The following is an 11,674-nucleotide window of genomic DNA, read 5'->3' on the forward strand; positions in this document are numbered from 1 at the left end:
ATGGTTTAGTATTTAACAGGTCTATTACCAGTCAATAAATTGTGTGCGCAATGACATCCGTTCTTCCCGGGGACATCCGTGAATACCGCACTAACTTCGACAACACATTCGCCACATCGCGCTTCTGTTTCCGCGCTCAATTCCTCTTTTACTCTTCCGTTACTCGCGTCTTCCCCCTTTTACATAGCTTGGGACGGAAATTAATTCGCCACCCTCGTCGGGGTCTTCGCTAACTACTGCCACACAAGCAAGGATTTGAATCATCTTCTTTCTCTTGTTCACTACTCTCAATGTTACTCTTACCACCGATTACGCCCGCATTACATCAACATCGCATGTTACATTGCTGCTTTTCCCCATCTTACTACGCTTACTGTCCCCTTTTCTTTGACGAACCGCTCATGATAACGCTTGATTATATTGGATGTGGTACTTACGTTTTTGTCCCGTTTAAACCCAAACACGTAGTTATATCTGCTGGCCTTCTTAACGACTCGAATGGTCCTTGCCACTGCAAAAGGAGTTTATTATGACTAGTGGGAAGTAGGAGTAACACTTTATCTCCGACATTCACCTCCCTCTCGCGCTCAGGGCTTGTCATAATAGTCCCGGTAACTATCTCCAGCTTTTTCCAATTCCCCTGCGCTAATTTACACGCCCTCTTGCAACCTTTCCCTCAGATTAATAAACGTACTCGTATGGGTCCGCGTGTCGTCCTCGATTGCCTCTCGATCGCCCTCCCACAGCTCGCGTAACAAGGCGAGTGGCCCGCGCAACTGAATGGCCGTAGACAAGTTCAAACGGCGAAAACTTCGTGCTTGCTTGCGGAACTTCGCGATACGAAAATAGAAGCGGATCTACAATCGTGGCCACATTTTTGGTTGCTCTTGTCCATACGCTTCAACATCTTTTTTAAAACGCCATTGAACCTTTCAAACCAGACCATTACTCATCGAAATGGTACGGTGTGGTTTTTTAGACTCCTTATAGACAGCAACGATTAAATTCCTTCATCATATCTGATGAAAAACTGGCTACCCCTGTCCGACATTACTTCTTTCGGGATACCAACACGACTGAAAAACCGAAGTAAAGCTTCTGCAATGTGCACGGTCAATATTTTCAAAGCGATCGCTTCCGGGTAACGCGTCGCGTAATCAACAATTGTAAGAATATACCGCGATCCATCACTCGCCCGAGGCTCTATCGGACCTACTATATCCACGGCGACTCGTTGAAAGGCTCCTGAATAAGCGGCACTCTCCCCATCTTGACTCTGCTGACACGTCCCTTTCGACCCTGCGTTTTACATACGTCACCCGGACCGCAATACCCCTGCTATCTCTACGCACATTCCCCGGGCCAGAAAAAGTTGCTTTGAATCCGCGCTGTGGTCTTTTTTTTCCCGAGATGCCCTCCCATGAGAGAGTCGTGGGCCAGCCCGATCACCGCGTCCCGAAACGACTCCGGCAACCACCAACTGCTCAGTCACCTGCTGCGCCTTTTGAACGCGCCGGTATAACGCGCCGCGCTTCACCACGAAACTTGCGACTCACCCTCGGACTTACCACTGAAAACTTTCTTTGACTCTGCATGCTCACGAATTTATCAAGAGTTTTATCTTCCCCCTTTGCAGTTTACCTATGTCTTTGTTTTTGTAGATTTTTTAAAACATCTCTTACTTTAAGTTTTGATGACCTCGAACACACTTTTCTTCCTCTTTCTTCTGCAATCTTGTCGTCACCGCACTCCCCCTGCACATTCATTCCTCCATCAGTCGATCCTCAATCGCCCCGATCACCCCGCTCATATATAGGATCTGGCAGGACAAGCAGCTAATGAATACCAGTAAAGAACGAGTATCGACATAGAAAAAAACCTCTGGATACTTCAACACCATATTATTGGCCATCCTTATGTCAACCATTCTACCCGTGAACTTACTTCTAGTCACCAAACTATCTTTCACTAGCACTGTCGTACATCCAGGGTCACGAAAAACGTCAAAATCTCACACCTTCCACTTTTCCTCTTGCAATCAAACAGCTTATCCCCATGATTAGCCATTGCCGCTTTTTTTTAACATTCGATTTGATTATCTACAATCTTTGTACTTTGATCCTCCGAACCGGGTTTTACAATCCTTGGCAAGGTGATTACCTTTGTCCACACACGAAACAAGCACGCGCTCCGCCTTTCATCCCTTTCCTCGCCCCTATTCACTCCTGACGCAGAGCTGCTACTTGCACTCTCACTTCCATGACCTGTCGCGTTCCTCTCATGTCCCTCTCTATCTTTCCTACCATAATTTACATGCCTTCCATATACAATTCTGCAAATTTTTTTTATCTCAATTTAAAAGTTTTAAAATCATGCTCCTTTAAGAATACCACCATGCTTTTATCGCACGCATTCAAGAATTGTTCAGTGAGCATAAGATCAAATACATCAACATAGGTTTTTTCACAACCTGCAAGTTCGACCCAAACTTGTTAAATTGTTCTTTAGGGCTGTTGGCAAATTTGTGAAGCGGTTTCATTTTTGTGGAATTTTCGAATTACGGAATCTTTCCTATAGCCGTCGGCCGTGCTTGGAAAACACCTGAGCAGCGCTTCTTTCACTCGCTCGAAGTCGCGCGCTTCCACTGGCGAGAGATGCTGGTACGTCTCGAGCGCTTTCCCTTGCAACAAGGAGGCTAAGCTGACCGCCCAAACGTCCCGGTCCCATCCGGCGCTTGTTGCTAGTCTTTCGAACCGGAGTTATACGCGTCTATACTGTCCCTTAGCCTCATTGAACACAGGCAGTTTCGGAAGTGCTGGTTTAAAAACATCAGCTTTTACTTCATACGTCTCACTCTCGTCACTTTGCACTCGCAATCTTAGTCTTTCTAGTTCAAGTTCTTTCATTCTAGTTTCCATTTCCAATTCCACTTTTCTAGCTTCTCTCTCCTTCGCTCTTTCTTCGCGCTCTAATTTGAACCTTTCCCCGCTCTTTGCTTGTTTTTGCTTTTTCTCTTCTCTTACGAATTCTTGCAAGTTTTCTCCCGTTAACCCTAGTTCTTTTCCGAACTTCATCAATTCACTTAGCGAAGTCATAATTATAAACATTAATTATGAACCCAATACGTCATCAACCAAACGAATATATATATTAGAACGGTCCCTGTTCGGGCGCCAATTTGTAAGGATATGTTATATCAGATCTTATTTTTTTGTAGATATCCTTAGGTTCTGACCGCTCTCTGTATACAAAGGAATTATATATAGAGTATGGTTGAGACGATTGGGGTTCAAAGAAAAATTATATAAACCTTTAACCATTTTATTTTTCCGATCGGCATATGTAGTTAAACCATACATAAAATTAAAAAATACAGTTAACATCGCATATACAGTTTCCTTTTTTTTTTTCTTACACTTTACAGTCATGCTACTAGTCCACTTCACTACACTTTACTTCTTCACTTCCTTATTTGCTCTTATCCGATCTTCTACGCGAAACCCTTGACATCAATGTCCCAGCCACGATATGAAGTTGCAAAGGCACCAACTCATGTGTCTGCCACACATTCACCGCCTTTAGGGAAGGATATCGCATTTTTTAACCTTTTGCATTATATAACAAAAATAACTTATCGTGAAGCGTGTAATGCATCAAGGTCCGCATTATTTTATAAAAAAAAATATTTACTGCAATTTCCACAAAGCAACAAATTATTCACCTTTAGGGGTAGTCAGTTTTCAGATGACAGGAAATATGCTGCTATTGCTGCTATTGCTACTGTGACCTCTCACAGCGCCACCAGTTCAGCTATCCAGGTCCTTTTTCCTTTCAAAACCTCCTCGTCACCTCTTACGCCGGGGCTCATCACACCTCGTACATACATACGCACACACATACAAACAACCACAAGCAGGTCGTCAATGCTTAAAGGTGTGGTTGTGTGCTTGACATATATAATATATACAAATATATATTATATATATATTATATATATATATTTATATATATATATATATATATATATATATATATATATATATATATATATATATATATGAAATAAATCAATATATATAATATAAGAGACAATAACAGAGAGAGAGAGAGAGAGAAGGGGAGAGAGAGAGAAAGAGAGCGAGAGAGAGAGACGAGATGATGATGAGAGGAGAGAGCTGAGAAGAGGAGAAGAGATGAGGAGAATAAAAGAGAGAGAGAGAGAGAGAGAGAGGAGACGGTGAGGAGAGAGATGAGAGAGATGAGAGAGAGAGAGAGAGAGAAATAAGAGGCGAGAGAGCATAAGAGAGAGAAGAGAGATTGCGAGGACGAGAGAGAGAGAGACGAGAGAGGAGATGAGAGGGAGAGAGAGAGAGAGAGGTGAGAGAGAGAGAGAGGAGGAGAATAAGGAGAGAGAGAGAATATAGTATATATATATATATATATATATATATAATAAAAAAAAAAAAAAAAAAAAAAAAAATATATATATTATATATATATATAGATATAAATATTTATATATGTATTTATATGTATAATTTATAATATATAAATTACAATATAGATATATATATATTATATCATATATCGTATATATATATGATAGTATGTAACTAAAATATAGATATAAATATATAATGATAGTATGTATATTTATAAATATATATATATTTCATTTATGATGTATACATACATATATAAATATTCATTTATTTATTTATATTATTATTATCATTATCATTATTGATAATAATAATGATAATGATAATAAAAGAAATAATAATAGTAATAATAATAGTAATAATAATAATAATGATAATCATAATGATAATAATAATAATAACATTAATAATAGTAATAATAAAGATAATAATAATAATAATAATAATAACCAACGCTATTAATAATATTAATACCATAAATAAAAAATATATAAAATTATAAACTCAGTATTTATAGTATTATTATAATAATAATAATAACGATTGTGATAAGCCATTTTCGCTTTGAGCCAAAAAGCGTTGTTGCTTTAAAAGTCATCTTCACAGAAATATATCACAACAAAATTGTTTCCCCTTAAAATGAACTTTTCTTTGAATGCAGTACTAACCTTCGTTTTCTTTGAATGTTAATTGTAGGGAATAACTGATCTTATAAGTTTGGATTACCCAACGTTTTCTATGTGGAGATCTGAGTTACATACAGAGTCTAAATTTGTAAGTATAGTTCAACGATATGAAAATTATTTCCTTTGGGAGATAAGTAACAATTCCCTATCAATTATTACAAAATGTGTTGACTAAATACGATCTGTGTTTGTGTTGACTTAAATAGGACAACGACAATGCAACGCTGTTATTCTCTACCAAGCATTACGATATCTTTGATGAAATAAAATTTAAAAGAAAGCGAGAAAGAGAGAAAAGTAACAGAAGAAACATCAAATGTACAATCACCCAGTCTTACAGACAGAAACCCTTAGGAGAGAGTTTTGTGATAGAGCAGGAATTTGAATACTTACGGTCTTGCACACTTTGCAGCTCACGTTTGTGTAAAATCCGTGGAGAATGTTCTGGTTTTTCTTAATGCTGAAGTATAGGGATGTAGTGAATTGTATAAATGTACATGGGTAGGCGATGCTGTTGATCGGAGTGGGGAAATATAAAAGACCGATTTTCATAATATAAATTAGATCTCGGTGGCAGGCATTGGAAGAGGTGTTGCCTCCCACTCGCAAGACCCGGATAGCGACGAGGAAACCTCTTTGACTTAGGGGAAAAGTTAAAGGTTTTTGTGCACCTGCTCGTGTTTGGGCGGTTCACGAGCGTTCTCCGCGGAGATAACGTCCCCTCTCTTTGTCAGAGGTCACTCGGTCGGCAGCCATGTAGAGAGGCTGTAGCAGCAGGCCCACACGGCTTGATAAAGCGGTAAGCTGGAGTCTGGCTAGCCCAATCGCTGGCTGTTTGTTTGATTTTAAGTTGATATATATATATATTTATAGTTATATATATATATATATATAGATATATCTATATATATGGTATAATCTAATATATATATTATAGATATATAGTATATACACACACATACATATATATTACCATATTTATTGATGTATTATTATATTATCATTATATTATAATGAAATATTAATCCATTATTATGATTATATCATTATCATCATATTATAAATTTTTAGCTTATTATTATTATATTATTATTATGTAGTAGTTAGGATTAATTATATTATTATTATTATTATTCAGCGTATAGTATTCTTGTATTTATTTTTTTCACATATATTATGTTATATATAATCATTTATCTTTCATCATTTATCATTTATCATCCTTTATCATCATTTATCATGTATCATTTATCATATTTATCATCATTTATCAATCATTTACAATCATTATTACTCATTAGTAATCATTAACTTATCATTATCATTACATTATCATTGTTTTATATCATTAATACTCAAAATAATAATCATCATCATACAAACAGAAATGTACTGATATTGATAATGACATGATAAAATAATAATAATAATAATACTAATAATAATATAATTAATAATGAAGAATAATAATAATCACGTCAACGGTCAACACAAACAACAGCAATAATAAGACTAATAATAATAATAATGACAAAAAAAACAAGATAAAAATGAAAAATAAGATAAATGATAATAATAATAAAATAATTGTAATAATAATAATAATAATATAATAATTAATAATAATAAAATAATAATAATACTGTAAGAACCAATAATAGTAATAAAATAATAACCAATGATAATGATAATAAAAATGAAGCAATAAAAAAATAATAAAAACAAAAATAATAAAAAAATAATAAAAATTGATAATAAAAAAACAGTAATAATAAATTTTAAATATTAATATAATATATATAATATAATATTATATATATAATATATATAAAGGGCTTAACAGAGAGATATAAAAACAGGTTTTTTTTTCCCGGAAAAAAATTGTGTCGATCAGGGATTCGTTTCCCATCTCCGAAATGCGTTAGCGTAAAAAAAAAAAGTCTATTTTTGAAAGTATGGACATGTTACCCATTTTTTTGGGCAGGATTTAATATAATATAATATTTTTTTACGGTAGGTTCAGTTTGACCGCCTGTCCCCACATGATACTTAATTTAGTTTTCATTTTGGATGCTCTTGGAGTGAACGTGGTAGGACCCATTCCTTTCCACGGAGAGGGGGGGTTTTTTTTTAGGTAATCATTCTCTCTATTTATCCGGTTTTGGGGCCCACCCTGACTTGGTGGCTTGGCCACCCAGTGGCTGGTAGGCAATCGAGGTGACGTTCCTTGCCCAAGGGAACAATGCGCCGGTCGGGACTCGAACCCTCAAACCCCCCGTTGTGCCAGTCTTGGGGCCCATGCTCAAAACCACTGGGCCACCGCGGTTATTATAATATTTTATATAAATATATATATATATATATAATTATATATATATATATATATGGCAACGGAAAATAAAAACAAGTTTTTTTTTTTCTCGAAAAATTGTGTCGATCAGGGTTCGCTATCCATCCCCCGAATGTCGTTACGTAAAAAAAAAACGTCATATATTTGTAAAGTTGATGACATGTTACCCATTTTTTTGGGCAGGTTTATTCAAGCCGGGAATTAAAGGGGTATCTTTTGGGCTGCGATCTGCCCCCAAATTTCGGCCCCAGAAGAAAGAGCGCGACTGTATCGGTTCCCCCTTTTTAAGGGGGGCAGGGGGAGGCGCCTGGGCCCCTGCGGCCCCCTCAAAGGAAAGCTTGGGTTTAAAAAGGTGTAAAGGGGGGTATTACGCATTTTTCCGGGGGGAAGATAGTTTGTGATGCACCTTCCCTGTGTTTTGAGTCGTAGAAAGAATAAATTTGGATTTAAAATGGCCTCAAGATAGAGACAAGTTTTACCTAAAAGGAAAACCCCCGGCATCTCCGGGGAAAGGAACTGGGGACCTCCCACTACTCACCCCAGGCACACAAAAAAATATTAAGTTTGCTTGCCCCGGGCCTCAGCATAAAACCTAGCTTAAAAGAAGAATATTATATTATATATATATATATATATATAATATAATTATATATTTTAAATATATATTTTTAAAGTATAGTTTAAAAAATAAATAAAATATTATATATATAATATATTATATTATATATATATATATATATAATATTATATGAATTTAAAAAATTAAAATTATATATAATATTATATATATATATAATATATTTTTTTGTTAATACTACATAATTACATTTTTATTATTTTTTTATTTATTTTATCTTTATCATTATTATTATTAAAATAAAAATGATAATGAAAATAAAAAAAAAAAAATAATAGTAGTAGTAATGAAATAATAATTGTAGAAAAAAATTTAAATAATAAAAAATAAAATAATAATATAATATAATAATAATGATAATAATGATAATAATAAAATATAATAAAAATAAAAATAAAAAAAAAAATAATAAATATAAAAAAATAATGATATTTTAAAAAAAAAAAAAAAAAAATAAAATTAAAAAAAAAATAGATAAAAAATAAAAATAGTAAAAAAAATAATAAAAATACGGTTGTGAAAAGCCTTTTTTGCTTTGACCCAAAGCGTTTTTTGCTAAAAATGTCTTTTTTTGAGACTGGAAAAATAATAAAACAGAATTGTTTCCCCTTTAAAGGACTTTTTTTCTTTAAAGCAGTTACGCATAAAACGTTTCTTAAATGTTAATTTTTTGGGGAAACTGCTCTTAAAATTGTACTAAACTTTTTTTGTGAGATTGAGTTCTCGTAAAAAACGTCTAAATTTGTAGTATGTTAAACCGATATGAAAATTATTTCTTTTAATGAGAAAAGTACCGATTCACTAAAATTAGTACAACTGGTTGACTAAATAGGACAAAACAATGCAGGTTTATTCTCTACAAGATTAAGAATCTTTGATGAAATGAATTTAAAAGAAGAAAAACGAGAAAATCAACAGAAGAAACATCAAATGTACACTCACACACCTTAAGCAGAAACCCCTTTGGAGAGATTTTGTGATGGGGCGAATTTTTAATAATTCCCCGGGGCCCCTTTGAGCTTTACGTTTTTTGTAAAACCGGGAAAAGGTTTGGTTTTCTGTTCTTGCTGAATCTTTTTCTTTTAAGGGGTGTGTGAAATTTTAATAATTACAGGGTAGGGGATGCGGTTTATCGGAGTTTTGGAAATATAAAAGACCGATTTTCAAATATTAATTTAGACTCGGTGGAGCTTGGAAGAGGCTGTGCCTCCCCCGCAAAAACCCCGGGTCGAGACCAGAGGGAAAATTCTTTGACAGGGGAAAAAATTAACAGGTGTTTGATGCACTGCTCGTGTTTTGGGGGTTCACGAGCGTTCTCCCGGGGTAAAGTCCCCCTCTTTGTTTAGAGGTCACTCGGGGCGGGAGCCTTGAGAGGGGGGAGCGCAAGGCCCCACGGCTTGATAAAGTCGGTAAGCTGGGTCGGGTAGCCCCCTCGCGGCTGTTTTGCTTTCTTTTTAAGTTTTTAATATAATGATAAAATTTTTATATTTTATTTTATTATATATATTATTTTTATTATAATTTTATAAAATATTATTATTATTATTTAATTTTTTGCCTTTTTTATTATTTTTATTATTATTATTTTTATATTAATTTTTAATTATTATATTATTCAGCGTTTTTTATTATCTTTATTTATTATTTTTTCACTATATTATTGTTATAATAAAAAATTTATCATTATCATCTTTATCAATTTATCAATCATATTTAAACATTTTAAACTTATTAATTTATCATTTTCATTAAAATTTATTATTATTAAAACTAAAATAATAATCTCATCATAACAAAAGAAATGAAATGATTTGATAAGCAAAGAAATAAAAATAAAATAAAAATAGTAATAAATAATAATAAAAAAATAAAAAATAAAATAATAATAATAAAAATAAAAATAATTTAAAAATTATAAAATAATAATAAAATAATCCGACAAGCAAAAACAACAAAAGCAAAAATAAAGATAATAAAAAAATAAAAATAACAAAATAGTAAAATAAAAATAACAATGATAATGATTCAAAAAAGATAGCAATATAATAAAAAAAATAATAATAATAAAGATAATAAAAATAATGAAAAAAACAATACAGTAATAATATTTAATAAAAATGCTAAAATATGATGTTGCAAAAACAAATTTTAATAATGGTAAAGAATACTACTATTCTAATGCTAATAAAAAATTAAATTTTAATATTGTAGTATATACTAAAAATAAAGTAAGTTTAAAAAAAAATTAAAAATAATAATAAAAATAATAATAATAATAACAATAGTAATAAAATGTAATAATAATAAAAAAAAAAAAATAAAGAGATGAATTACTTCCCTCCAAATTTTTAAAAATTTAAAAAATTGGAACCACCCTGGGGTTCCTTGGCGCCACGCGTCGGCGCCAAGGGAAACCCATGCCATAAAAAGGGGACAGAGAGAGGGAACGGGACGGCTCGGTCTTTTTTTAGAGGAGAGAAAGAGAGTGGAGGGAGAGACATAAAAAAAAAAGTGTTCCATGAAATCAACCTCGACGAGGGCGGGGTTATCAGGGATCAAATTTTAACATGAACATGGTAAAATTTTCTGCATTTGCCGTACCGGGGCGGGTTTTTCCTTCCTTTGGCCAAAAAATATGCAGCTTTGAGGGTGTTTCGAAATTTAGAAACGGAAAATTTCCCCCCATTTTGTCCGCTTTCCTTGGGGGCCCCTCCGCGGCGCGGCGGGGAAACGCCCCCATTTGCAACTCACAATTCCATAACATATACATGAAATAAAATATATAAAGTACACACACCCACCACACACACAACCAAAAATTATATATATATTATTATTTACATACATATATGTATTATAATATATACACCACACAACAATATATATGCGTGTTGATTGCCTACCTAGCCATGGGGGCCAACAGCCCCATAGGCTGGGCCCAAGCCCCAATAAAAAGAGAGAATGATTTCCCAAAAAGTACCACCGGCACCTTCGTGGAAAGGAACTGGGGGCCTTACCACGTACTCACTCCAAAGCATCACAAAAAGAAAATACAATTTGTATCATGCTGTACCCCGGCCGCTCAAACATGAGCTATACCTTTGAAGAAGAAAAAATATATATTATATATATATATAATATTATATATTATATTATATATTATAATATATTATTTTAAGGATATGTATATCAGATCTTATTTTTTTTTTTAATATTATATATTTAAAACATATTTTATAATTAAAATATATTTTATATATAATATATATTATATATATATATATATATATTTTAGGGCGTCAATGTTAAAGGGGTTGGGTTTTCTTGAATATACCCCCTTGATCATTTTAAGGGAATTTTTAATTTTTTTAAATTCCATTGACACAAACACAGCTTATGCTCTTAAAATTTTTCATCCATCTTAAATCTTCAAACAATCTGCACCTACGTTCCGCGACCCGAAAGGGTTTTACGGTGTAAGGAATTGCTGATGCATAGACCATCGCTCAACCTTTCCCTTAAATGATTCGCCCTGTTTTGATATTTCAGAGGCTGATGA

Source organism: Penaeus monodon, chromosome 7 (assembly GCF_015228065.2).
Source record: "Penaeus monodon isolate SGIC_2016 chromosome 7, NSTDA_Pmon_1, whole genome shotgun sequence".
Classification (NCBI taxonomy): domain Eukaryota; kingdom Metazoa; phylum Arthropoda; class Malacostraca; order Decapoda; family Penaeidae; genus Penaeus; species Penaeus monodon.